Consider the following 27205-nt stretch of genomic DNA (forward strand, 5'->3'; position numbering starts at 1 on the left):
TGAAAAACAGATGGAACCAGTGCCTTTCTAGGCCACGGCCTTTCCACCCCCTCAACACCTCGTGTTGCATCTTATTCGATCCTTTCCATGGCATGGACCAGCAGACCTAGGATGGTGTCTAAACTACACACAGAAATGCCGATGGGCCTTCTAATTATTTTCTATCACTGAATGATCCCTTTGGGAGAGCTCAGAGCAGGGACATTACTGTCACATGGTGCAGTTCTCCTACACCATAGTTTTTTCACTCATACTTCGGTCACTGCCATGGATCTGCATCTCTTTCACACCTGTCGTGTCCTCACGGTGATCAGGACAACGCTCTGTCACTTCCTGCAGCAGTAATAGCAGCTGATGTTTATTGTGCCATTACTGTGTACTAAGGATCATTCTAGGCACTTTTACTTTCACTTCAAGACCACCCTAGCACTTGAGTTGAGCCAAGCCTGGTAGAAATGGCCATTTGCTCCAATGCCTATATAGCTCTGCGTGAAGCACACAGCAGGAAACAGGTAGATGAACCCTTAGGGGAGTCCGTGCTCACAGACTACGTGAGAGCATTGTTCTTACTGGGTCATCTCTCGTTACCAGATGCCTATGATTTAGTATTTCTTTGGGCCAGAAAATAACACTGGAAACATTGAACAGAAAGCATTCTATCCCTTATTACCCAATGTGTTTTTTCCAGAGCAGCCCAAAAGGTTATGTTGGGTTTTATGAGCTGCAGAGGATTGCTAACTGGTGCCCCACCACAAAAACAGCAGAGCTTGGAGCTGCCCTTGTGAGTCGGCTACTGAGCTGAGACAAAATCTCTGCTTCCTGTGCCCAGCTTGAATATAAGAGCCAACACTTGAAGAAGGAAAAGCACCATTTAAAATATTTTAATTGTCACCACATGTGATCTGGGTACTGAATGTTTTGAACTAAAAATCTCACTACCCAGTTGAAGGTCAACAACACACACTTCTGATGTTAAAGATCATCACTCTTTCCTTTCTTGCCCCTCACAAAAAATGGAAATAAAATGAAATAAATAGGTGTCCTGTTGTGAGGTGGATTTCCCCCAAATGAACCAAAGGGCTTTTGGTGCTTCCAATCCAATTAGCAATAAAGACGTCCAAATAGCAATACAAAGTAGGGCTGAAAAAACAATTTAAGACTTCTGCTGACGCATCTAGTGATATTCTCAGCTAAAGTTTTTTGAAAATAAAATAAGAATCCTTTTAAGATTTTGGTAGCAGTCATCACCTATCTTCTTAGAAAAGTAGCTGCTTTTACAGAAAACTCCAAATGGTTTTCAAAACCAAATATGGTGTGATCTTTGTTGATGATGTGCCCACTTAATTTGAAGAATATTTTTAAATGCCCCAAAGTTGCAAATTCAATATTGGTCATTTTAGGGATTGTAGATGAATTTCAGCCCAAAATTAATGTAGGAGACAAACGATTTAGATGTCCTCTCTTAGCTCTGTATAGACACCATTGTGGAGAGAGGAGCCATGGGAAGACTTCAGTGAGGGAGAGACCATGTGTTAGAGGCTCAGGATTAGCTTCCGATCTGCCAGTGGCTTCAGGAAGGGACATGAGGCCTGCTATGCCAGCCGAGGTCCAGGGATGTTGCATGGAGAGAACAGTGTGAAGTCCTTTTATATACATGTCATTCTGTGTCTGAAGCATGCTGGGGTGGGTTATCTTCTGTAATTCCATCCTGACCCCAGGATGGATAACCCTGCGCTTTCATCTCCTTTGGCACCACACAAAATCACTAGATAATCACCAACCTTCAGTTTTCCGGCATGCGTGTGTGGCTATGGCCAAGGTAAACTGGTCTCTTGGGTTTATTTTGAGTTGAAATTAGCTGAGCTGTTTGTTTCCTCTGAGCCATATACAGATGCTTTTTGAACTATCTTTGTGTTTGAGGGATTTTTTTTTCATGGTATCAGCACACCACTTCCTCCAAGTCATTATTTGAAATAGTTTTGCAGAGGAAGATATTCCTGCTGGCCACGAGCCCACGCAAGCAAAGCAATGACTGAGGGGATGGCAGCAAACCTTTACTAGTGTATTTCATGTTTGCACATGACTTCATGAAACGACTTCTGATCCGCTGAAATTTGGCTGAGAGGGTGGGCTGGCATCTGAGCTTAGTAGAAAACTGTGCTCTGTTAACATCAGCCATTGGCTCCCCCATTTGAATGATTCTCAAAGTTTAGACTAAAATAGTGTCCTCAGATGACCCTTTGCTCTCTTCCTGAGAATTCCATGAAACTCTTCTGAATATGGATTTCTACTTAATCTTTGATACTTCCAGATTCTCTGGTCCTGACAAATTTTGGAAAATGCAAGTTCGAGCAAAGCCATGCTCAACTTTCTTTTTACTAGACTTTAAATATTTTTATTAATGAATGACCTTTGAATGTTGATATACAGATACAGTGCTTTCACTAACATGTTTTATAAATATTATCCCCTTTTCTAAAAAAGTCATGAATTCTGTCATGAAGATAGTAATATTTTATAGTATCTCAAAAGTAAATCCTAAACCTTTAAGTACTATTGTATTTATGTTAAGGAAAATGAAACTAGGGAATTCAAATATATCACCTTATTAATAATCTTACTAAGTTTACGGTGTTCTTTATACTCCCAGACTTATGCATTAAAAAAATGTTTTGACTTTCATTAAATTCTGTTTTTTATATATATTTTTAAACTTTATTTAGTTAGTTTTGTAAAGATTTTATGTATTTATTCATGAGAGACACAGAGAGAGGCAGAGACACAGGCAGAGGGAGAAGCAGGCTCCGTGTAGGGAGCCTGATGCAGGACTCGATCCCCCGGGATCATGCCCTGTGCTGAAGGCAGACGCTCAACCGCTGAGCCACCCAGGCATCCCTGATTTTGCATTTTTAAAAGTATACTTGCTTTTGGGGGTGGATGGGAGGAGGAATTACACTTAAGGAAAATAACCACTGAGTTGACTTAGTCTTTCATGGACTTTTTTTTTTCCTTAAGATTTACTTATTTATTTGAGAGAGAGAGCACATGAGCATGGAGGGGGGACTTGGGGGGAAGGGTAGAGTGAGAGAGAAGCCTCAAGCAGGCTCCTCCCTGAGTGCAGAGCCCCACAGGGTACATCTCACGACCCATGAGATCATGACCTGAGCCAAAATCAAGAGTCAGGTGCTTAACCAGCTGAGCCAGCCAGGTGCCTCCCTTTTTTTTTTTCGTGGACTTTGTTTCTGTAAGAGTCCAAATTCTAGCAGCGCAGTAATGAGTACCACACTTCCCTCAGGAATATAGTGTACACTGTCTTGAGCATTTTAGAATACAGTCATATTATAATTTAAAACTTTTTAAAAAGCTGCACTTTAATTTTTGATTTCAAGATTTTATTTTTACGTAATCTCTGCACCCAATGGGGGGCTCGAACCCACAACCCTGAGATCAAGGATCACATGTTCCACTGACTGAGCCAACCAGGTGCCCCTTAAAAGCTGCATTTTTAAAACTGATGCTACCCATATCACAGATAGTAATCTTTTTTTTTTTTTTTAAGATTTTATTTATTTATTTGTGAGAGACACAGAGAGAGGCAGAGACCCAGCAGAGGGAGAAGCAGTTTCCCTGTGAGGAGCCTGATGTGAGACTCGATCCCAGGACTCTGGGATCAAGCCCTGAGCCAAAGGCAGACGCTCATCCGCTGGGCCACCCAGGCGTCCCATCACAGATAGTAATCTTTAATGAATCTAGAGTAGCACATGTGTTGCTCTTGTTCTCTATTGCTTAAACTTTTATATGATGCTTATGTCTATAAAGATTTTGAGATACTTCATCTTTTTTGTATCTCTCACCATTTTTAAGAGACTCTCATTTATATTTTCCAAGATATGAGGGGGGAGAAAGCAAAAGAAGAAAACCATATTGTTGTAGTCAGAGGTTGAAGAGAATTCAGTAGACACCACTAGTGAATAATAGAAATGTGCCTCCCCAGAGAATTTTGCACGAGGTAGGAATAAGTCTTGGATGAATAGAAGGTTCTGTGTACAGAAGCCTTTGTATTTGGGAAAATGAACTTTCACATCAGTCATCTTCATACTGGTTTTCCATGAATTCCCTGCCGACAAGAGTTGGGTACTCAGAGTGTTTTCTGCGTGGCATTCAATTTTACTGAAACTTTGACTCTTGGCATGACTACGTTTAAAGTCAGAGTGCCATCATCTTCTGGTGACTGAACTTGGGCATAATGATAGGAATCGTGGTTTTATTTTCTCACTTGCTTAGAGAAATCAGATCTTCCCTTAAGGCCTGTTTGCTCTTGGTTCGTTATATGCCATCTCTGAAAACATTCACAGACTGTTACTGTTTTGTTTGCTCCTTAACCACTAGAATAAAGCAGCCTTGAAAATAAGCTCTGTCTTCCATTCCCCAGTTGGGTTAGACCACCCCAAAGGGCTTTTGGGCATCTTTTAAGTGCCCTGAAGAGAAGTTCTTCTCTCCGCAGTGGAGGATTTTGAGACAAGTGGCTTCCCATCCTTCTCTAGGAACGGATGACAAGCCAGTTGACTGGCAGTGAGCCTCTCCAGGTGAATGAAAACAAAGCAGTGAGCATAAAATCTATTTCTCCCTATTCCCTAATCCTATTTCTCCTTAACTTTTAGGAGAAACTGTATTTTTAGGAGGTTTCTGGGGCACTTTTTTTTCTGAATTTATATTCATCAAATCTAGTGATATTTGGAACTGCACAAAAATGCAGAGGTACTCGTGATTGAGAATGAGACTAGCACAAATTGAGTGGACCAATGCCAGCTTTTTGACATAATCTTAAAGATATTTGAAAACTAGTTGTGCAATGCTATAAAACAGAGACTCTGAAATTGCTAGTACTTAGTTTTTCTCAGTTAGCACATAGGGTAAATTCTTCATTCTCACATTGTGTTCAGTTATCCCTCTATAAACAAAAAGAGCCACTTTACCTGCTATGCTTCCTCCTTTACCAAGTAGCACTAACAGAGGACAAGTTTGGTTTACTTAGTAATAGTAACAATAGCTGACGTGGGGGGCGCCTGGGTGACTCAGTGCTTGAGCATCTGCCTTTGGTTCAAGTTGTGACCCTGGGGTCCTGGGATCGAGTCCTGCATCGAGCTTCCTGCATGGAGCCTGCTTCTCTCTCTGCCTGTGTCTCTGCCTCTCTCTCTTTCTCTGTATCTCTCCTGAATACATTTTTTAAAATCTTAAAAAAAAAGAAAAAACCCAAGTTTACATTTAAAAAAAAATAGCTGACATGGTTGAGTGGTTAGATAGTATGCTCCAGGCACCTTACCATCTTCTGAGTCCAGCAGAGAGAACTGTAGGAAGTGAAGGAGAGCCTTTGACTTGGGAAGACCCAGTGGAAAGGAGGCCAGGGGAGGTCATGCCAGCCCAGGTCCTCAGGTGAATCATCAAGTAGAGAACAGTAGTTACTCTGAATGACCTATGCACAAAGCTGATTTTTATCACCAAGATTTTAATCATTAAAAAAAATTCTAAATTAGATTTTACTTTGTCCAAAAAATTTGTTTAATGGCTAGTGAAGACAGCGAAGATAAAGGAAGCTTGGAGACTCATTTGGTCAGCCTACATTACTCCTCAGTTCCTGGGAACTTTAGTCTTGTGAAAGATGGAATGAAGTGACTCAGGGTCATGATGATTATTCTCAGTACTCAGACTTTAGGGGTATTCATGCATGCACGTGTGTAATAACAATCAGAATATTCCTACTTCTTCCTTTGAGGCAGGGAGAGAACTGTAGAAAGATGTGCCCAGATGTTCTGCACCCTCCTTCTGATATGGGATAGAGACATTTCTTGAAATGGTGAAAATTCTCACAGGCCACACAAGATTGGCCACTGTTGCCTTCTCAGAGAATTCTTTTGTAAGCATCTATCTATTGGGAACAGAGGCCATTCTTGATTTATGAAATTTGCTTTATCAACACACAGAAATAATCACTGCTTATCCACCTAGCCCCCTAATGATTAGAACTTTTTGTTTTGTCTATGAAAAGTCTTGGAGACTGGAGTAATCTTTAGAATCTTCAGAAGTAGAAGAAATAAGGAAAAGACTAATGCCTTATGATTTAAAAAATCCAAATAATAGTCGATGGAGAAAAGTATACTAATAATGGAGAAAACAATAGACATATGAAATACTGCCAACCTCACTAATAATAAAGGCAATGAAAATCAAAACTGTCCATACATACAATTTTCATCTATCAAATTGGCAAAGATTTTGAGAAGTAATAATTATAGCACATGTTGGAAAGAAAGTAGGTACTAATGGGAAAAGAAATGCTACCACTTTGAGGAGACAGTTTAACAATATATATCAAGATTGTTAGAAGAAAAAATGTCATATCTTCCTTTCTAGCAACTGTACTCTAAAACATGGGTCCTGAGGAAATAATCTGAAATGACCACAGATATTTAGATGCAAAGCTATTAACATGGTAGGATTTATAATAATGAAATTGGATGCAGTTTAAATGTTAAACAATGAAAAATAGTTACCTAGGTAATAGACTGCACATAAAATGAAATATTCAGTGATTAAAATTGCATTAGGAGGGGCACCTGGGTGGCTCAGTGGTTGAGCATCTATCTGTCTTTGGCTCTGGGCATGATCCCAGGATCCTGGGATTAAGTCCCACATCAGGCTTCCTGCGGGCAGCCTGCTTCTCCCTCTGCCTGTGTCTCTGCCTCTCTCTGTGTCTCTCATGAATAAATAAATAATATCTTTAAAAAGTAAAAAATAATAAAATTGCATTAGGAGAATATTTAATAATATGAGGAAATGTGAAAAAAGGATATAAAACTACATGTATATGATGTCATATTAGATAAATACACAGAGAGGAAGAAAAGACTGGAAGGAAATTCCAAAATGTTAACTGGTTTTCTCTGAGTACTAATGGGTCATTTTAAAAATTATTTCCATTTTCGGGGACGCCTGGGTGACTCAGCCATTGAGCATCTGCCTTCGGCTCAAGGCGTGATCCCCCAGTCTGGGGATCAAGTCCTACATTGGGCTCCCTGTGGGGCACCTGCTTTTCCCTCTGCATATGTCTCTACCTCTCTCTCTCTGTGTCTCTCATGAAAAAATAAATAAAATCTTTTAAAAATAAATAAATAAATAAATAATTTGTATTTTCTGAACATTTCCATGTTTGAAGAAAATACTAAAGAAAAAGATATATTGAAGTAAAAGAAGGAAACTATGAAAGGTAGGAGAGACTTAAGGAAGTTATGCCCAGACAGTGGGACCCTGCTACAGTGTCTCCCTCCAGCCAAATGTATTCTTTTATCTCAATGCAAAGTCCACCAGTTCAACATCATTTGAATTAACAGCTACTCTTTCTTTCAAAACAACCTGATTTCCTCCTTCTGTGTTGGTGAGATCATCTTATCCTGGGGAAGGGAATTATGACCTTGGGACAGGAGCCACTCAGTGTCCTAAGTTGGGGTCAAGGAAAATTGCAGGGCAGCCTAGGGGAAGCGGGTAGAGGCCGAGCCTGGGGCACACCAGAGTAATGAGCCCCTCGCCCCCCCCCCTCCCTACCCCACCACCTCTGTGTCCTTTCCTTTGAAGACTTGGAACTGAAGAATCAGTTTAGTCACATAATGAATTAAATAGACTTTTGTGGGCTGGCCTGGCAGCAGGCCCTCAAGTATGTGTGTATGGAAATGATTCTCAAATCGGAATGCCTACCCCCCTCCCCAAGGACTTTGGAGCACTGTACATTTACATTAGAGTTGGCCTGAATTAGCCTTTCTTCAGTAGTGATCTTTTGTGAGGCTACTTTGTATAAGATGAACTGGGCCGAAATGAACACCTGCACTGCACAATACAGAGGATAAATTCATTTTCCTTTCTTTTTTTTTCTTTTTTTTTTTCAATTTCCTTTCATCGTATCATCCACTCAGATATGAAGTAAACTCCACAAGGGTGGACACTTTCATCTGTTTGATCGCTGTCATGTCCCCCCAGCACTACTTGGCACATGATGGATAGATCATCATGTGCCATCCTAGGCGTAGGAGCCCTACCAATGGTCCTGCTCACTGGTTAGCCATGTGGTCAGAGACACACAGGTAGGGTAAGCAGGTAAAAAGATCATAGAAAATGTTTTTATTTCTAGAAAGCAATTCATTGTTTTGTGTTTTTCTTTTTGGCTGGAACAGATTGGCCGAGAGGTTGAGTGGGACCAGGTCAAGGGTAGAAAACGCGGTGATGGCAGAGGGTCAAGTTGGAGAAGCTAATCTGGAGGAAGTCGCCCTGGAGATGGAGAGGGGCCGTGCTCAGCGTGGCAGGGGCTGTTGGCTGAAGTGGACGTTATGCCAACAGCCTAGCCTATTCTTGACCTTAGCCACAGTCCCCAGACAGCTACTTATTTGCCTTGTCCAGGACACAACTGCCTCCTGAAAGCCAAGACTAACACCTGGTCTGGGCTCTGTTTTCTTTAGTTTTATTTTATTTTTTTTTTTAATTTTTTTTAATGGTCGTCAGGGTGTGGCTATTGAATTGTTGTTGTTGTTGTTTTTAAACTCTGTCCGTATATCTTCCTGAGGGTATTCCCTAAAACATAAACCACATATGGTTCTTATACCTCAAATCTTTGTGGCTTGGTATTGCCAAACTAAATATTTATTTATTTAATTTTATTATTGAAGAATAATCGATGTGCAATATTGTATTAGTTTCGGGTGTACTAGTCAATATTTTTTCTATCATTTTTTAAAATTTTATTTAATTTTTTTACTTTTTAAAAAAACTTAAATTCAGTTTGCCAACATATAGTATAACAGCCAGTGCTTTCCCATCAAGTGCCCTCCTCATTGCCTGTCACCCGGTTACCCCATCCTCCCTTGTCAATATTTAAATGTAGCCATGGAGTTGCTTTTTACATAAGCCACTAACTCATCATACTGTCAGATTGGTTCCGAAGCAGAATAAAATGGTCCAAGGCTGAATTAAGCAGTTTCCATGAAGCAGGGGAAGGAGTCATTTAGTCAGCAGTGAGCCAACAGAACAAAACCAAAAACCACACACACACACACACACACACACACACACACACACACACACACCTTCTGATCATGCCCTTTCCTCGGATCCTATTGGCCCTGCACCCATATTCGGAGTTGAGAGAACTATGTACATGCACTTGGTCCAGTAGGAATCACTTTCTGTTGTCTTTCCTGTGTCCTAGTAGGGTAGCTATCCCATCAGGGACAACCTGAAAGTGTTTTTCCAACAGTCTGTTTTCCCAGGCAGTTGGAGAATCCAGAGCAGCCCAATGAGAGGCAGAAAGTTCTTGGAGTAACAGAATCCCCTGGGAGTCTGGGGTCATTAAAGTAGAATAAATTCTGTTTCCACCACACCACTGAGAGAGAGAAGCAGGGTCTGCTAAGAAGCAAGAGAAAGAAGCACCACGAATCTGTGACCTGTTTGGAAAGAAAGTACAAAATCCCCTCCCAGGATTGTAGGTGAGCAGCTGTGGTCCCTAGGGCCCCCTCCTCTCCTTCCTGGGCTAGAGGAGCAGAACCATTAAACTGCATCCTGACTGCAAGCACAGAAGCAATGGCTCTCAACCTGGTCTGACCTGCTCCCACTTTTCATACTATTTTCTGGTGCCCACTTCACAAACTTCAACAAAACTCCATCAATGAAATAATGACTATACATAATTTCCCCCTACGTCTATATAATCTTTATCTATAATTTAAAAAAAGAAATAGGGCACCTGGGTGGTTCCGTTGGTTAAGCATCTGACTCTTGATTTTGGCTCAGGTCCCGGTCTCAGGGTTGTGGGATCGAGCTAAGCATGGAGCCTGCTTAAGATTCTCTCTTTCTCCTCTGCCCTCTGCACCTCCCCCCCAAAAAAGAGAAAGAAATAAAAGGGACATAATTTATTATAAAATAACTTCAATTTGTAAGTGATCAGTACAGCTCATTAGCAAACAATGAAGCAATTGGCTGAGTATTTGCATCTCCACGTGTAACCACGGTGAATGGGCAGGTGCAGGTTCACACCAACTTGGTTAAGAGGGAACTACATACCTGGAGTGGCAATGCCTTTGGGCACATGGTCTTCCAGAAGGGGTGCAAAACTGTTAGTAAAAATCCGAGCAAAACAATATTTCATTTATGTGACAGTTGCATTACTGGAAAATTCAGGAGCTCGTACAACAGTGCAATAATTACTTTGACTTTATATTTAAAATGGAGCCAAGGACTAGGATTGATCGTATAACCATCAATAGTTTTTTTCCTGTGTCAGTCTCTAATAGGACCTTTGAAAATCATGTGGGACAGTTCTTTACTGAGTGGGACAGTCTGGTACACTATAGATGTCTAGCATCTCCGGTCCCCGGGTCTGAATCCTAGGAGGGCCCCCACAAATGCCCCATTTCCTGTCTACGTGCAGAGTGGTTGGGCCCCCCTTTTCCAGGTAGAAGCTGCACCAGCCAGGCCTGGCTTCTGTATAGTCAAGGGTCCCCGGGGAAGTCTTGGGTCATTGAGCCCTTCCTGCAGTGTTCAGGTAGGTGACGTCAGGCCCACAGGTACAGTGCTGTATAGGCTCTTGTCTCCTGAGAACCCCTTGGAAGGATTCTCATATCCCCATGGCTTCTATCCTCCAGCGAGAGACTACCAAGTAACATATAGAGAAGTCTGGATAAGGAACAATATGGCTATTGTCCCCACCCCAGAAATAATTATAAAGGCCCCATCCTGGGCTTTTACCTAATGATTAGCAACCTAAAGGAACACACGGCTATCCCTATGCCAGGAGTGTCTCCCTATGTGTGTGCACAAGTGGATACATCGCAGGATGTGAAAATGGGGCTTTCCACCAGTTTTCCCCTTGAGTTGAAAGAAACTTCTCTCTATATTTCATACGGGTTTTCCCCTGGGGGCAACTTGTGTTGGATGTTGGTGACCAACTGGGAAATTTTTGCATTTGAATTAAATTACCTAAGACTGGACCCTGCTTTCAAAGGAAACATGAAAGGTCTTTCCACACATAAACAGCATTGGTCCGCCCTGAGGACATAAAGTGAGTGATGTTCCAACTTCAGCATTTGTTGTCGTTTGTTGTTTGGTGAGTATACAGCTGTCAAACTGTGTAGTGACAGGGCTCTCCATTGTGTGCTCAGAACCCAGTGCACTGGACAGCTGGTCCCCGGGGATAAAATACAGGTTGGTTGAATATGAACGTACGACCCTGTTCTGGACTGTTCTTTCTGGGTAGTCCTGGGGTCTCTTTCTTCCCACTCTGGATGCGAGTCTCCTTTTCTCTTTCCAAGCGAATCACCTGTTCATTTCCCAACTTAAGAGGCCGTGACATATCCTCGACACTGGCAAATAACCCTGCCTGACAAAGAGTTGTTACCTGTGTGGGCACGTCCTCCTGTTGTTCTAAATGGCTGTCCTGTGTCCACAACTGTCAGGAAGAGCAGGAGCCTCCCCTGCCCCTTTTGGAGGAACAAATCCAGCACATACCTCCTCCACCCTGGCACCCTCACCGCCCCCCACCCCGCAAAGCCTAGTGTGTGGCAACCTAATCCCAACCTCAGGTTAAATGAAGGATGAAACTAGACTTGGGGTTAGAAGCTTTTAAAATCCATTTATAGCTGTTTCTCAAGCCCCGGTGACATGTCATACTGACCTACAGCAGCTGGAGGACAACACTGAGCAACACTCTCTGCCCTCGTGGGGCTCCTTCTGTCGTGGGAAGAGCAGACCCTGCACAGACAGCCCGGAATGTGAACGAGTGAGGGAAGCAAACCACGAAACCAGGGGAAAACTCTCATCACGAACACTCTAGAACCAAGTGATGGGCGAGGGGTGAGGAGAAGCGAGGCCGCGAGTAGATGAGTGGGAGAGGGTCAGACCCGGTGGGCTTTGCTAGTTACTGCGAGGACTTGAGATTTTACTAGGTGAACATTTGGCAAGCCAGTGAGGCTTCTGAGTCTGTGACTCTCTTCCGAGCCCCCGGTTTGCAGGTATTACATTCAGTTTATCTTGGCTTGGACTCAAGTCCTGTGTGCAGATTGTCAGCATGAAGACTCTGGAAGGAGAAGCCAGTTTGGGTTTTTAGTTCTACTGGCCACAAACCCAAAAATACCTAGCCAATGAATGCCCTGTTTTAAGACATGGCTCCAAGGGACACCTGGGTGGCTCAGTGGTTGAGCATCTGCCTTCAGCTCAGGGTGTGGTCCAGGGGTCCTGGGAACGAGTCCCACATCGGGCTCCCCTCAGGGAGCCTGCTTCTCCCTCTATGTCTCTGCCCCTTTCTGTGTGTCTCTCATGAATAAATAAATTAGATTTTTTTAAAAAGAGGGACACAGAGAGAGATGGCTCCAAGCAGGACAAACTCCTTAGCCCTGAAGCTATGAGGTGCCTCTGGGCAGCCCAGAGACTTCCCCAGGACTGACTTTGTTTCTGTGTGAAGCATCATCTGTGCATCCCGCCAGAGAAGAGGATGTGTGGTAAGGTGGGGCTCCTTCCCACCAGGCCACACCATCTAGAGTTGTGTTGTCCGGTTTGGTAGTGACTCTTGAGCACTTGAAATGTTGCCAGTAGTAAAATACATACTTACCTCTGAAGGCTCCAGTGTGAAGGAAAGAATGCAAAGTGCCGAATTAATACCCTTTTATTGTGAGGACATGTTGTGATGAAATTTTTCATGCAGTGTGTTAAATAAAACATAATGCTATAATTTGACTTTTTAAACTCTTTATAATGCACCTAGTAGAAGCCGTAGACCTGCATGTATGGCTCCAAAATAGTTTGACAGCCAGCCTGCAATGGTAGAGGGAGAACAATAGAGGAATTTTGTGACTGGACTCCCATTTGGAGGAGAGGATGAGACATCAGTCACCAGTCTCTAGTTTTATAACCCACTGAACAAGTCTGTGGAGGGACGATGGGGTATCAGGCTTCTCCTGTGTTCCAAATGTATTTCCTGATGTGGTTCTTACCCTTTGACCTTACTTTATCTAATGTTAGCATAACATAGAAATTTTGACTTTTCCAAAGCACAAGGTTCCAGGTTACTTGGCTCTCAGCCATCTTGGTTGCAAATCACAGGCAAAAAAGCCCTCTAATGGTTGTATTTTCTCTCTCTCTCTCTCTCTGCTTCCAGTCAGTTTCAGCCCAAATTATCTCTTCTCTGTAGTTCTTACTGAAGGCCTCAAGAACTAGCCAACCCATGCCAACATTCTAAATGCTTGCTCCAGATCCTTTAATGATGGTGCACCATCCTTCGGGCTCCCTGCATGGAGCCTGCTTCTCCCTCTGCCTGTGTCTCTTCCTCTCTCTCTCTCTCTCTCTCTCTCTCTCTCTCTCTCTCTGGGTCTCTCATTAATAAATAAATAAGAACTTTAAAAAGGGGGGGGGTGTCCCTGGGTGGCTTAGCAGTTTAGTGCCTACCTTTGGCCCAAGGCGTGATCCTGGAGTCCCAGGATCGAGTCCCACATCCCCTTCATGGAGCCTGCTTCTCCCTCTGCCTGTGTCTCTGCCCCTCTCCCCCTCTCTCTCTGTCTCTCATGAATAAATAAATAAAATCTTTTAAAAAATGATGGTGCACCATCATCTGTAGGACCATGGATTTATTAGGCCAAGGATTCAGTAGGTGGCAGCAGAAGCAGCAGTGTTGTCATCACATAACAAGGGCTCTAGTTTCCTATCCTGCACTAGCCTTCACTTGACCTTAAATCAGTCACTTGGACATTTTAGGGTTAGGCACATTCAGCACTCACTTCTAGGACGGATTTCTGTGTCCCAAGAGTGTTTGCATTGCCAGTGATAGAAAACCTGACTATACCAGCTCACACAACGTGGAGAATTTGTTTCTTAATGGAAATTAGAAGTCCAGAGATAGAGCCGGCCTCAGGTACAGATGGATTCAGCCAACAAGGTTGGTCACTGGTTTTTCTCCACCTTTGACTCCCTACTTTGTTGATTTCAGTTTCAGACCCCATGGGGTCAGAGGATGAGTGCGGGCATTTCAGCCCCTTATCCTCAGAGGTCCCATGCCAACCCATCTGGCGGAAATATCCTTGCCTCAGGCTGCAAGTTTCCTTGGTTCTAATGAGTTCACAGGCTGTCACTCAAAAAGTCTGTGGGGCCAAATGAATGCAAGACTCTGATTAGCCAGCCCTGAATCACATGCTCTTCCTGTATCTGCAGTGGGAACACAAGGCTCTGGACCCACAGGTCTGAGCGTGAGGGAGAGATGGGGCTGCAAACAGAAACTGAAGGGCGTCATCGTAAGTAGGATGAACTCATACTGAGCTGCCAAAACAAACAGATATTGCTGATATTTCCCCAAATAGGATGATACCGGTTTATACGAACAGGGCATTGCATAGTACACATTGTTTTCAATTTCTGTGTATTGCCGAGGTTACTAATTGTGTGAGAGAGAGAGAAAAGAGAGAGAGCGCAAGGGAGAGGGAGAGAGAACCTCCACAGACACCCCACTAAGTGCAGAGCCCGACCTGGGGCTTGATTCTACAACCCAAGTTCATGACCTGAGCTGAAATCAGGAGTCAGCCGCCCAACTGACTGAGCCACCCAGGCACCCCTTTCTGAGATTATTTTTAAGTGACCAAACCTCTGTGTAACTACTGATTATTTTGTGGGGAAGAGGGAAATTACTTTGTTTCCGCTCTTTTAAATTACATAATCCCCACATTTAACGCTTTGAAAGTAGATTTCCTCGTACCATAAATGCATGTATTTCTCTTCCCCCCCTAAAAAAGCTGCACAGGAGGGCATTTTGCTATTGGAGGTGTGTTAGAATTGAGGAAACTGTATTCTAAAACATCTGTCTACAACCAGGACAGGTAGTCATGGAAACACAACCTGGAAAACCAGAATCCTAAGCAAACAAATCTCATGTTTTACACGTGTTGCTGTTGCCCTGATTCCGTCTATGTTGAGTTGGGGTCACCACAGGAGGGTCGTAGGCTGTGATCCTTTACCACTTTTCCCAGACTGGTGAGAATTGTGCTGCTGTTTTATACCAACACGCTCTCGGTTTGGTATTTATGTACATGAATACGGAGGATTCTCTACCTGATTGGTCCAGGAGCTTATTGATCACTGTGTTACTCTCCCAGTAAGCTCAGATTGGTCTGCCAAGCCCCACTGGCGGCTAATGGGCTTGCCTGCTGATCTGTGCCATCCTTCCTCTGGAAAAGTTCCCTTCCACTTAAACTTTCCCGAGAAGAGGGTTCAAGTCTAACCTTTGCATTCCTTATTCACTATTTGAGAGGAAACAACCTTTTTTTTTTTAAGTTTTTATTTATTTATTTTGAGAGAGAGAGAGACCGTGTGCCCACAAGCAGAGGGAGGGGCCGAAGGGGAAAGAGAGAATCTCAAGCAGACTCTTGACTAAACGCAACACAGGACTCCATCTCGTGACGCTCAGATCACAACCTGAGCTGAAACCAGGAGTCGGAAGCCTAACCAGCTGAGCCACCCAAGCACCCCAAGAGGAAACAATCTTAAGCTTTTAAGGGAATAGTATATTATGGAAGAGTTTTTAGGAGATACTGATTTTCTTTTCCATTCAGCGTATTTATTGAGCACCTACTGAGTGTCACAGGCTGTTCTCAATGCTGAAACGACAGCGGGAAAGAAGGTCCCCGTCCTCACGGAGCTTGAATTCTAGCGGGGACGCACAAGTACACAAACAGTTCAGTAGATGAAAAGGATGTCGAGTGGTGACATGTGCTGTGCGTAAAAGAGAACAGGCACAGAGATGGGGCACAAGGGGGGGCCTTTTTGCTGACAAGTGAAGAATGAGAAGGAACCAGATAAGTGTCGTGTGGGAGGGCTTACAAGTGTAAGGCCCCGAGATGCAAATGGGTTGGATGCATTTAAGGAACAGAAAGGGTTGGAAGGTAAATTACCAAGAAGGGATGTTACTTGAGATGAGGTCAGAGGGCTAGGGCGGAGCCAGATGTTGTGGGTTCTTGTGGGCTCCTGGCACAGTTTAGACCTTTTAAGTGGAATGAGAAACCACTGGGGATTTTTTTTTAATATTTTACTTACTTATTCATGAGAGACACAGAGAGAGGGGGGGGGGGCAGAGGCAGAGACCCAGGCCGAGGGAGAAGCAGGCTCCATGCAGGGAGCTTGATGTGGGACTCAGTCCCGGGTCTCCAGGATCAGGCCCTGGGCTGAAGGCAGGCGCCAAACCGCTGAGCCACCCAGGCATCCCACCACTGGGGATTTTAAGCAGGGGAGGAACATTATCTGATTTATGTCCAGTGGTGGCAAGTAGACACCTCATATATGTGTCCAAAGTCGGCTGTATTTTTATGTTTCCAGTAAAGGTGAAAATAGACCCAAACTCTCGACAAACTACCCCCTTGTATGTCTTGGGGGCTACAGCCTTCTAAGCAATTCTCCTCCTGATTGAGCCATCCCTGATGGTTGGGAATGGACAGGTACTGCACATGCACTGTACGGTGAGGGTGTATTTGTGTGCGTGCGTGTGTTTGCAGCCATACTCAGAGGCCTTCAAAATAACTCAGAAAATACTTAGAGAAATCATCATATTGCCCATGTTCCCTTTTTAGACCTGACTATAGTGAGACTTCCCCAAAGGCTCACTTGGGCATTCACTTGGTAGTTGACCAGGTTTTCTATTTTCCCGAGGCTAGTGGAGGGGGAAGGAGATGCTAACAGCAGGCCTCCGCTTCTGTCTCGTGCCCCACACCTGCATGTCACATGGCTCCAAGCAAAGTGGAGGACTCTCCATTCCTAATCCCTCGGTGCTCTGCATCCAGGAATTTTGCCAAGGCCCTGCATCATAAAACTTTACTCGTGCAGCTTGATTCATATCTCAAAGAATTTAGAGCCTGAATGAGCCTTAGACCTTAACTCTCCCTCAGTAGGCGTGCTGTCGGTATTTTGGGTGAGAATATCCAACGCATCATAGGAAATTCCACGTTCCTGGCTTCACTCCTGGACCCTGCAGCACCCCCCATCCCAGCCCACCGCTCCCTATCCCCAACCACAAATGAGTCCACGCATTTCCAGCCACCTCTGGAATTGAGAACCACCGGTCTCCCCAGTCCTGTCATTTTACAGGGGTGGGAATAGTAGGCAACTGGTGGGCTTCTCGTGCTTTTCCTTCTGAACCCAGCAGAATCAGGACCCAAAGTTTCTAATTTTACAATGAAGGTAGTTTCTGAAATGTGCCTTCGTTTTTCATTCTTCCAACGATACTTTTTTGTTCTCGAAGTTTTTCCTCTCAGTTACATGCTATGTGTTGCAGATGGTAAGTCTGAACCTTTTAGATGGCTCAAGAGAAAAACTATGAGCATTTTCAGGATATTTGTACGTAACTCAAGGTTTTCTGCATGTAGTCCGTCGCCTACCCATTTATTAGAGTTCTTTAATAATGAGAAATCTGCCTTTCCTCCTCCGGCACTCATTATTTCTGTGCTTGTGTCAAGCATCTTCTGGGAGAGTCATTGTTAACCTGTTAAGTGTGGAGGGCAGAAACAAAACATCGTGGCACAGAAAGCTCTGGATCTTCATACGATGTGAGCTGTGCATTATTCCTGACTTGGGCACCCAAACCACATTTCAAACCTCATTTGCCTTCATACACCTGACCCGCTCTCTTCACCTGCATCTGCGACTTTCTCTCCACACACTTGAATGCTCTGTGCATGAGGAAGAATCACTACCCTAATTATTGGTGTAGCTGAGAGCTTCTAGTGCTTGGGCGACTCTTTTCCTTAACACTGAATGGTATAGTCAATATTGAGAGTGATACTTTCAAGTGGTATTTTCCTGAAGGAATCTCAGGTTCTCTGAACAATTATTTCTGTGCAGGTATCTAGAATAACGTTGACCTGCCAACTGGATGGCCATCCTGATCTCCTCTTATCACTCTGCCAGACGCATATGTTACACCTTGTGGAAAAGAGAAACATTTAATTTTTTTAATTTAGGCTCTTTTTTTTTTTTCCTGGCTGGCTTCTTAAGTAAAGCCAATCTAGTTTCTTTTTACTGCAGCAAAGGAGGAAGGAACAAACAACAAATTAATCAGACAGGAAGCGAATAACCACAGAAAGACGTCTGCCTCTGACTCAGTATGTCACATTTAACGAGAGGCCAGAGCTTGTCCAAAATGGCTGTCCAAAAAAGACCCCTCACTTGGGTTGGAAGATGATGCCTTTTTAAGGGACGGTTTTCTCTCTGGGCTCACATCTTGCTTGTCTGTCTACCTGTGTCCCCGATCATGCCTTCCTACGGTATCTTTTAACGGTAAGAAAAATTACGTTCGAGCTAAATGTATTTCCTTTATCAGCCAGAGGGAAGAGCTAAATGGCTTTTAATGGCCATACTATGTTGAGATGGTTTGATTTTTTTGGTAGAAGACCATGTAATCTGTTCCTGTTGTAGAGAATGCTAGTTTCAACAGTGTGGTGACTGTGGGCAATTCATAACTTGGGTTTTGTGCCAAAAAATAAGCCAGATTTTCAGTAGAATTTTTCCTAACCACTGGACAAGTTTGTATCCACAGGAATTTCTCCCCCCCCCATTTAAAATGAGGGTTTAGGGATGCCTGGGTGGCTCAGCGGTTGAGCATCTGCCTTTGGCTCAGGGCGTGATCCTGGAGACCCGGTATCAAGTCCCACGTCGGGCTCCCTGCATGGAGCCTGCTTCTCCCTCTGCCTGTGCTTCTGCCTCTCTCTGTCTCTCTCATGAATAAATAAAATCTTTTTTAAAAAGTTTTTAAAAATAGAATAAAATCGGGGTTTATATCTGTAAGTATAACCTTCCAGTGTGTGGTACAATTGTCCACACACTGCTTTTGAACTGCCGCTTTGGTGAGCGGTAGTAAGTACTTTTAAAGTAAAGGGAGTCATTGGCAACTTCAAAGGAAAGTACCAGGGAACTAAGCTGTTGTCATTCTCTTGCTACAGATATGTCACTTAAGTTCAGACCCCAAATTAAACCATTTCTAAGCAGAATATTTTAGGAAGAAGATCTTTCTGTTCAACTCACTAACAATGCCATGCATAGCTCCTACTGCTAATCAAATCCTGTAGCATTCATTATAACTTTACAGTTGATGGGGTTAACATTTTGTCATAAAATATTATAATGTAAAATTTTCAAGCAGTGTACCCAGAGACCTATGGATTAGGATTAAAGAAAGTTTTTGCGTCAAAATTTTTTTTTCTTTTTGGCTCTGGAGCACGTGTGAAGAAGTGACTTGACGTATTCCTTTTTCCCCATGGAGAAATGTAAAATACAGCTCTAAAATATTAAGAGGGCACATACAACTCTTTAGCCAATGAGTACAAGTTCTTTTAAATAATTCAGTGGTATAAGTAGTGCATACAATAGAAAATGGAGAAGTGGTAGAAATGGAGAAAAGACTTCAGGAAGATTCTGATTAAGAAAAGTAGAACAGTCTGGTAGAGAGGAAGACAGATGAGTGAAAAGGCAAGAGAAGGAATAAGACAGGATAGTGAGACAGGAAGGGGAGAGGCTGGGAAAGGCAGGTCAGTCTATGTGGGAGCCGTGTCCTTCCTCGTCAGTGGCGTTGTGGCTCTTAAGTATTACCCATTAACTTCGTAAAGTTGTGTTGCTTTTGAACTGTAACTTCACCTAGCCAAAACTCTTAACCTTTATAGTCTAAAGAAGTTTAAATGATTCATCTAGAATCACAGTCAGGTTTTCACTGTCCTTTGAAAAGTTCAGACACGAGTTAATTGTTCACAGCTCTTGATTAATATTTACACCTTCAGGGATTAAACAGATGCTGGATAAACTGCAATATTCAGAGAATTCCCTGTGATAAAAATGACTCTTTGGGGTCCAGCAGCAATTTCACCCTATTCATTGATGAAATTAGATTCTAGATCTGGCCCATGGGCTAGAAGTTGCCCCACCCATGCTAAAATGTAAGAGGAAGCGAGCTCCCTAATTTCTGGACCTCCTAAGTTGTATGCACTTTTGAAGTCTGATTCACATTTCATGAACGTGGCTGCTTAAATTGTGGAATATTTCTGCTTTAAGGTTGGACTCACTTTTGTTTATCCAAGTTACCGTACATTTATGTCTTGTTGATAAGAGCATTTACCTTCAAATATCATAAATACTTCTGTCTGTAATTTGGAACCCTCACTCCTGAAAATTAAAACTGAAAAAAAATACTAGAATAAGGAATGTCTTAATATGCTTTTCCTAAGAAATTTAAAATGCACTTTATACACATCTCTCTTCATCATTCATTTGTAATACAGAGGTTTGCATGGGTGTGCGCACGTGGGCCAAGGTTTAAATCAACTTATGGTTTCTTTCTCTTGATTAAATAGAGGGGAAAGACAATAACATTTATTGATGACTTGCTACATGTTAGGCTTTTTACTTTTTACTTATTTAATTTTTAAAAAATGCCTAATACTTTTTAATCATTTGCCTCATTTAACTCTTGAATAACCCCATTGAATGGGCACCGTTATCCTCATTTTATTGTGGGAACTGTATTTAGGCTATGTAATTTGCCCAAGCACTTAACAACTATAAAGAAGTCTTCTATCATTTCAAGAGCTTCTTTCATAAATTCAGTGTAGAGGCAACTAGATGTCCTTTTTCAGTCCTAAGACCCTGGAATTACAAATGTTTTGTTTAAATGTCACAGCACCATTAAGTACGTATCTTTAAACCAAATTACCTTGAGGAGGACATTTTCCTTCCTAAGTCTTTTGGCCTTTTCAGAAGTAAATTGGGTGACACTTTTGCTTATAATTAAAAGATTATACTTTCAATGATAAAATGAATAAAGTATACTGAGTATACTGACATGTATGCTGGGAGTGAGGGCACAAGGGGGTAGATCTTAATCCTCTGGTAAAATGAAATGTGGTGCTGAGGATTTAGGAAAGGTCAAGCTTTAAGAGTTGATCCCCTTCAAGAGAATACTTAGAAGAGATGAGAAGTAGTGGGAGGAAATGCCATACTTTTTAGTCCTGTGGATGAGGGAGAAATGGGTTGCTTTCCTTTTGCCACAGTTAAGCAAGGACAGGTAGGTGGGGCATTCAACTTACCTTCACTTTCTCACTTTTAAAAGGATTTGGATGTGTATAAATTTGCATTAACGTTTTTTTTTAAGATTTTGTTTATTCATTTTAGCAAGAGAGGGAGAGTGCACATGCGCTCATGAAGGGGGAAGAGCACAGGAGAGGGAGGGAATCTCCAGCAGACACCCCCCCACCCCCCACCCCCGCTGCCCACAGAGCCCAACTCTGGGCTCTATCTCACAATCTCAGGATCTCAGGATTTTGAGATCAGGGCCTAAGCCAAAAATCAAGCGTCAGACACTCAACCGAGTCACGCAGGCACCCCTATAAATTTGCATTAACTTTTAAGTTGAACATGTTATGGCAGCGGATTTTAAAAAATCATTTTACTTCACAACCTTGATTTTCCCAACAGTTACAGTAAAATTGTGTATTTGTGTGCTACTAATTGCAATGACATTGTGGATGTTTCAAAATGTCTTCTCTAAAAAATGCATTTCCTGCCCCCCCCCCAATTTAACCAACTGTTTATCTCAAAGAACTCTACAAGAAGTATTTCTGAAATAGCCAAGGACGCTGTAAATACAGCAAGACACAAACCGTTACCGTTGAGAAGACAACCTATGAGCAGAATTCACTTCAGTTATTGTCTTAAATGATGATCAAGAAAAGAGCAAATACATTTTGAGACATGAGGGGTTCCATGTGCAGAAAGGGTGTGCTCCAGCTCGGATTGAGAATAAGTGACAACTGGCTGGGTGAGGCTGCTGCTTTGCTTACAAAGGAGAGCTTGTTTCTTTTCTCTACCTTTTGCTTCCTCTTGGGGTGAGCAGTCTTTTGTTTTTCCTCAGAGCTGATTGCCTCATTGCTTGCAGCCCTCTGAGCCTCGGTCTGAGGAGGGGAAGAGTAAAAATAATAGAAGCAAACTTCATGCAAAGATATTAAAAGTTTCTGAAGTGGCCAAATGACAGGCCGGGGTGGTGGGGGCAGGGGCGGGGCACAGAGCTGTTGCACTGTGACTTATATCATAAAATAGAAACTACAGGCAAGTGCAGCTGCGAAAAGATTGTACTGAAGAAACAGGATGGCTGTGGTTTGCTGTGAGCATCAATTTTCCTGTTGAGCATTTTTACAGGAAGTTGAAGAACAAAGCCAACTTCATCTTAATTAGTTCTAATGGTTTTCTGATCTTAAACACATCCAACTAAGTCTGCATCGTACAGGAGTCTCTAAAGAAGAGAATCCGTAAGAATTGTGATCCCCAAACTATGGGCTTTTTAAAATTCAGGATTTTAGGAGCAATTTGAGTTTGCCAAATTATTTTATTTTTTCACGGCATAACTTGGAGTGGATTCATTGCCTTTATAGTGAATGCTTCTGCAATAATTTTTTTATTTATTTAAAAAGTAAATTTTTAATAAATTTTAAATTTTGTAATACAGTTGTAAGAACTCAGTAGGAATTTAAGAGCCTTTTCTTTTTAAAACACTGGTGAGTTATATAGAGAGATAAATTTCCTTCTGTTAATATTTATTGTTCAGACAAATGTGTGTGTGTGTGTCTATACATAAAGAGAGAGGGGTAGGGTAGGTAGGTAGGATATGTGTATGTGTTTATAATCTGGAAGGCTATTCCTGAAAATGTCAAGAATATCTCTTATCTCTATTACTATTAAGCCCATCCCCTTTTCACCTAAAACTTAATTATCGAATGCTTCTTTTAGTGGGTAAATACAACTGTCATGTTTTAGTTTCATCTTTGTGTTATCGGTCTTGGAAATAAAACAGCAGTTATTTTACCAGCAAATTGGGTTTACCTGGGAATGGAAGAATTGAAATTCAGGGTACGCAGGCTATGGCAAAATCACAGGCAAACCCAGAATTCAAAGGAGAGGAAGGTTACTTTAAGAGAAAAAGGAGGAAGTTAGGGGAGGGACTACTTTGAATGAGAGCCCATTGGATGAAAATGAGTTCAGGTGGTGACAGTTTCTTGTCACCTGAATTGTGGTGGTTTCTCATTGGCGGGGCTGTTGCTGAGCAAGAGAAAATCTTCGTTCCTCCTGCTGGGATAGTAAGGTACGCTTCTTCCTGTTGGAAAATGCAAGGTACACTTCTTCCTGTTGGGGTCTACAATTGAGGACAAGTTAGGGTCTGACAGCCCCTTTTTCTGGCCTCCTGACTTCATTTTAAATGAGGTTTCCATTGTCTAATTCCACATTTCCCCCCTTCTGATCAAGATTTTTCCTTAAAAGTATCACTGATCACAAGAGTTGACTCATCCGTATCCCTCCCTACCAGGAAGGACCTTTACTGGGCGTCCTGTCCAGAGGGTAAGCACGGAGCAGTTGGAAACCGTTTAAGGCCACGTTTGAGTAACAAGGTTAAGAGGGAGAACCCACAGGCATTTCCAATCTAAAAGTCTGTATCTTGTCAAGGTTGTACATATTGGAGATCATCTTAGCATTACTTTATTGGGTATCGTTTCTACAAAGTTTTGACAGGCACCAGGTACAAAACTTTAAAATAATGATACACTGCATAATTAAAGGCAACATGACAATTCCAAATTGTATGGTGGTTCTGAAACCCTGATCCTGGGCCTGAAGATATCAAACGAACACGGAGAATTAGATGAGACTTGTTGTAGCCTTGTTTCCTAATTCTGTGCCCCGGGTTTTAACTTCGCTAAAGGAGTCTATCTCTGTATTTGCTATCCCACAGATGCCTCCTTGCTCAGCTAGTAGGTAATCGAGGGCTATGGGATTATCCAGAAGTACTTTAGCCGGTGAGTTATGTGATCATTGTTGGGGTGCTCCTGCTTTGGCTATGGAATCAGCCAGCTCTCCTAATGTTAGGGAGAGGTATCTAATCACGGGTTCGTTAGGACTTACTCCACTGAAGGGTGAAAGCTCTCTGTGGAGGCAAGCCCGAGTCACATGTGCCTCATTAGAGGTTCTCATTTAATGCAGCCATGAAGGTCTAGTGAGGTGGACCGTTGGTAAGCTGCTGTTTTGTTATGAGGAGAAAATAGAGCGGTGAGTACGGCATCCTCCAGCTGTCAGGACAGTGAGCTGCCCAAGCTAGAGGCCATTACCAAAGCCTCCATGTAGAGAAGAGCAGCCAAGAGCTGCACATAGGGCTCCCTCATAAGTATGAACATGTATGGACTCACTTGTCAGTGTGGGGAGGCGTTAGCATCATTCAGCTGTTATCACATATGGGAGATCTTCCTAAACATGTGGATATGGCAGCCAGCTTTCAAATGGTCTAACGTACACTGGCTGTCCACAGCGTCTTTTATCTATGAGTACATTTAAGAGAGCTTATTTCTCCAACCAAAGGTTGGGTTAAATTGAGGCAATGAACAAGGGTGTGTGTTTATAGTATTCCCGCCTTATGAAAGGGACCTGAGGAACACTTTGAGCATGCAGTAGCATTTGGGATTCCAGCGAAATTACTTACAGGATAGGCAAAGGGGTCACTGTTGTCCTGGACAGATCAAGGTGTCTGGTGACAACAATCAGAGGGGTTTCCTCCATCTGTAATAGATTGGAAAATGCGGATAAGAGGATTATCCGTCCAAGAAGGAAAGGAAGAAAACAGAATAAGAAGTAACAATGAGAAAAGGATATATAGGCCTGGTCCAGCCATCTTGGGGAAGCTGTCTCTGTTAGATGTCACCTGCTCCCATGCCCCAAAATCTTTATTTTTCAGGCCACCAATAGGTGTTTAGGTCCAGTCAGGGTTTGGTGCCTTCTTTGGATGTGATATGTGAATCTACGAGTCTATTCCCGGAGGTTTGGTGGCATAAGGATTGGCTCACAGTACCTAGAGGGAGGGGCCTTTCCAATGAGCGTGAAAACACCTTCTGGAGGTGTCTTTTCCGATAGACAAAATCTCTGGGTTGCAAAGTGTGATAGTTAAGGTCTTCATCTCCTTGGGAGGTGTGAAAATATTGTTCTATGAAAACATGGTCCTTTTCAACAGAAGCAACTAGGCTTTTACAATAGTGGACTGTATCTGCTTTCATCAGCTGTCAAAAGAGGTGGGAGCCAGATGCATCAGGCACCTTGTGAGAGTTTATGAGTTCCAAAGGGCTGGACCTGAGGTCTAGAAGAACCAACGGCAATGCTTTTTAGCCGTGTTATTTGAAAAGTCTCTACAGTTTTTGCCAATTGAGTCTTTTTTTTAAGATTTATTTATTTATTTTGAGAGAGAGAGAGAGAGAGAAAGCAGGAAGGGGAAGGGCAGAGGGAGTGGGAGAGAATCTCAAGTGGACTCCCCACTGAGCATAGAGCCACCCGGGGCACTCCCATCTCACAACCCTGAGATCATGACCCGAGCTGAAATCAAGAGTCAGAAGCTTCCTGAGCCAGCCAGGTGCCCCAGCAGTGAAGTCAATAATGCTGTTAGCACATCGGGCTAGCCTGAGGATTGAAGGTGATGAGCACCGTGCAAGTGCCGTAGCACCGGGCCATGCAGCACAGCCCTTTGGAGGCACTTGATTGGTGAGTGAGTTCTGGATCACTGTGAAACTCCATAGGGGCTCCCCAGGCAGGAATAATCTTTTCTAATAGGATTTTAGCCACAAAAGAGGCCGTAGCCTGTCTACAGGGGAAAGCTTCCAGTCCAGTGAGAAAACATACAAACCATGACTAAAACATATTTTTATCCATGAGATGGGAGGAGCCGAATAAAACCTGCTTGCCCAAACTCTAATGGTCCATGGGGCAATTTAAAATGCCTGGGAAAAAAAAAATAATAAAATAAAATGCCTGGGAGCAGTGTGGACGTGTTTCCCAAGATCGTATTTTAGACAGGTAGGATAAGCAAGGTGGGCACTTTCTGCAGCCTTATTAATATTTCCCCACCAGTATTGTTTCATACAGGCTCTCATTTTATCAGTAGACCAGTGCTAAAAGCATTTCATGCATGTACGGCGGTTAGTAACGGGAATTTTAGAGTCTTTGGCAGGACTGCATTGTTATTTGGTTCAAGCCAGAGTTCTCTCTCTTTTATTGGATCAACAATTATTAGATTTCCAATATTGTTTTTTCCTCTCTGGGGCCAATTGTTGGGCATCTCTTGTCAATTTTTAGAGATTTTCTTTTGGAAGAACATCCTTTTGGATCATGCCAGAGGTTTGGTTATTGGGTTCCTTTAAGAGCAGCACTTTTAGCAGAAACATCAGCAAGTGGGTTTTCTTTGATCTCCAGGGAGTCAAGTGAAGCATGCCCGGGGACTTTTAACACTAGCTAGAGCAGCTGGCAAAAGAATGGCCATCGAATAAATTTTGGACATTTATTGGACATCCAATAAATTTTGGATCTACTTGAATCTTAATCTAACCTTAATCTTTTTGTAAAGATTTTATTTATTTATTTGAGAGAGCGCGCAAGCAGGGGAAGCAGCAGGCAGAGGGGGAGGGAGAAGCAGGCCCCCTGCTGAGCAGAGAGCCTGGTGCAGGGCTCGATCCCAGGACCTAAGATCATGACCTGAGCCGAAGGCAGATGCTTAACTAACTGAACCACCCAGGTGCCCCCATACGAGCCATTTTTAATTTTCTTCCCGATAGAGGTCAGGGCACCCGGCTGTTTCCATACCATCCCGGGCTGCCCCCCAAGTCATACCAACTATCAGCGTAGATGTTTGTGGTTTTTGCCGTCGGCCAAGCGTCAAGACCAAGTAGGAGCCTATAATTCAGCCTGTTGGACTAAATGAAGGGAAAGGAACTCTTTTAAAAAGAGTTGTAGTAGTGTGCCCAGAATATTAACCATTTTCATCCTTTGAGTAAGACCCATCAGTAAACCAGGAAAGATGTGCATCGATTTGCGAAGTTTTCTGTAAATTATCCAGAGAATCAAAAGGTCCTGCGTCAGCATCAAGCATTTGGGAGAGGCTTCATCAGTGGAGGCGGAGAGAAAAATGGCTTGGTTAAGGATATTGCAGTGACAGAGGGTTGCATGATGAACAGTTAGTGGGGGATTTCACAGGAGGCCAAGCCACTGGATGAGAGGTGTTGAGTGTGGTGAGAATTCAGGAGGGCCTCTACTGCATGGGACACAGAGATGGTTAGAGGGGGCCCCACGATTGTTTCTT

General features: G+C 42.9%; 1 protein-coding gene across 4 annotated transcripts in view; it reads left to right on the forward strand.

The window, feature by feature from the left end:
- The window catches only part of WIPF1 (WAS/WASL interacting protein family member 1), a 122268-nt gene that overhangs the window by 59163 nt on the left and 35900 nt on the right, over positions 1-27205 (forward strand). The window contains exon 1 of one of the 4 annotated variants that reach the window (XM_055307686.1): positions 18175-18339. The exons of the other annotated variants lie outside the window; for them this stretch is intronic. The gene's annotated coding sequence lies outside the window, so the exon portion shown is untranslated. Of the gene's footprint in view, positions 1-18174; positions 18340-27205 lie in introns of those variants that run through there. 4 annotated transcript variants of the gene reach the window in all.

Source organism: Nyctereutes procyonoides, unplaced genomic scaffold (genome assembly GCF_905146905.1).
Source record: "Nyctereutes procyonoides isolate TBG_1078 unplaced genomic scaffold, NYPRO_anot_genome, whole genome shotgun sequence".
Classification (NCBI taxonomy): domain Eukaryota; kingdom Metazoa; phylum Chordata; class Mammalia; order Carnivora; family Canidae; genus Nyctereutes; species Nyctereutes procyonoides.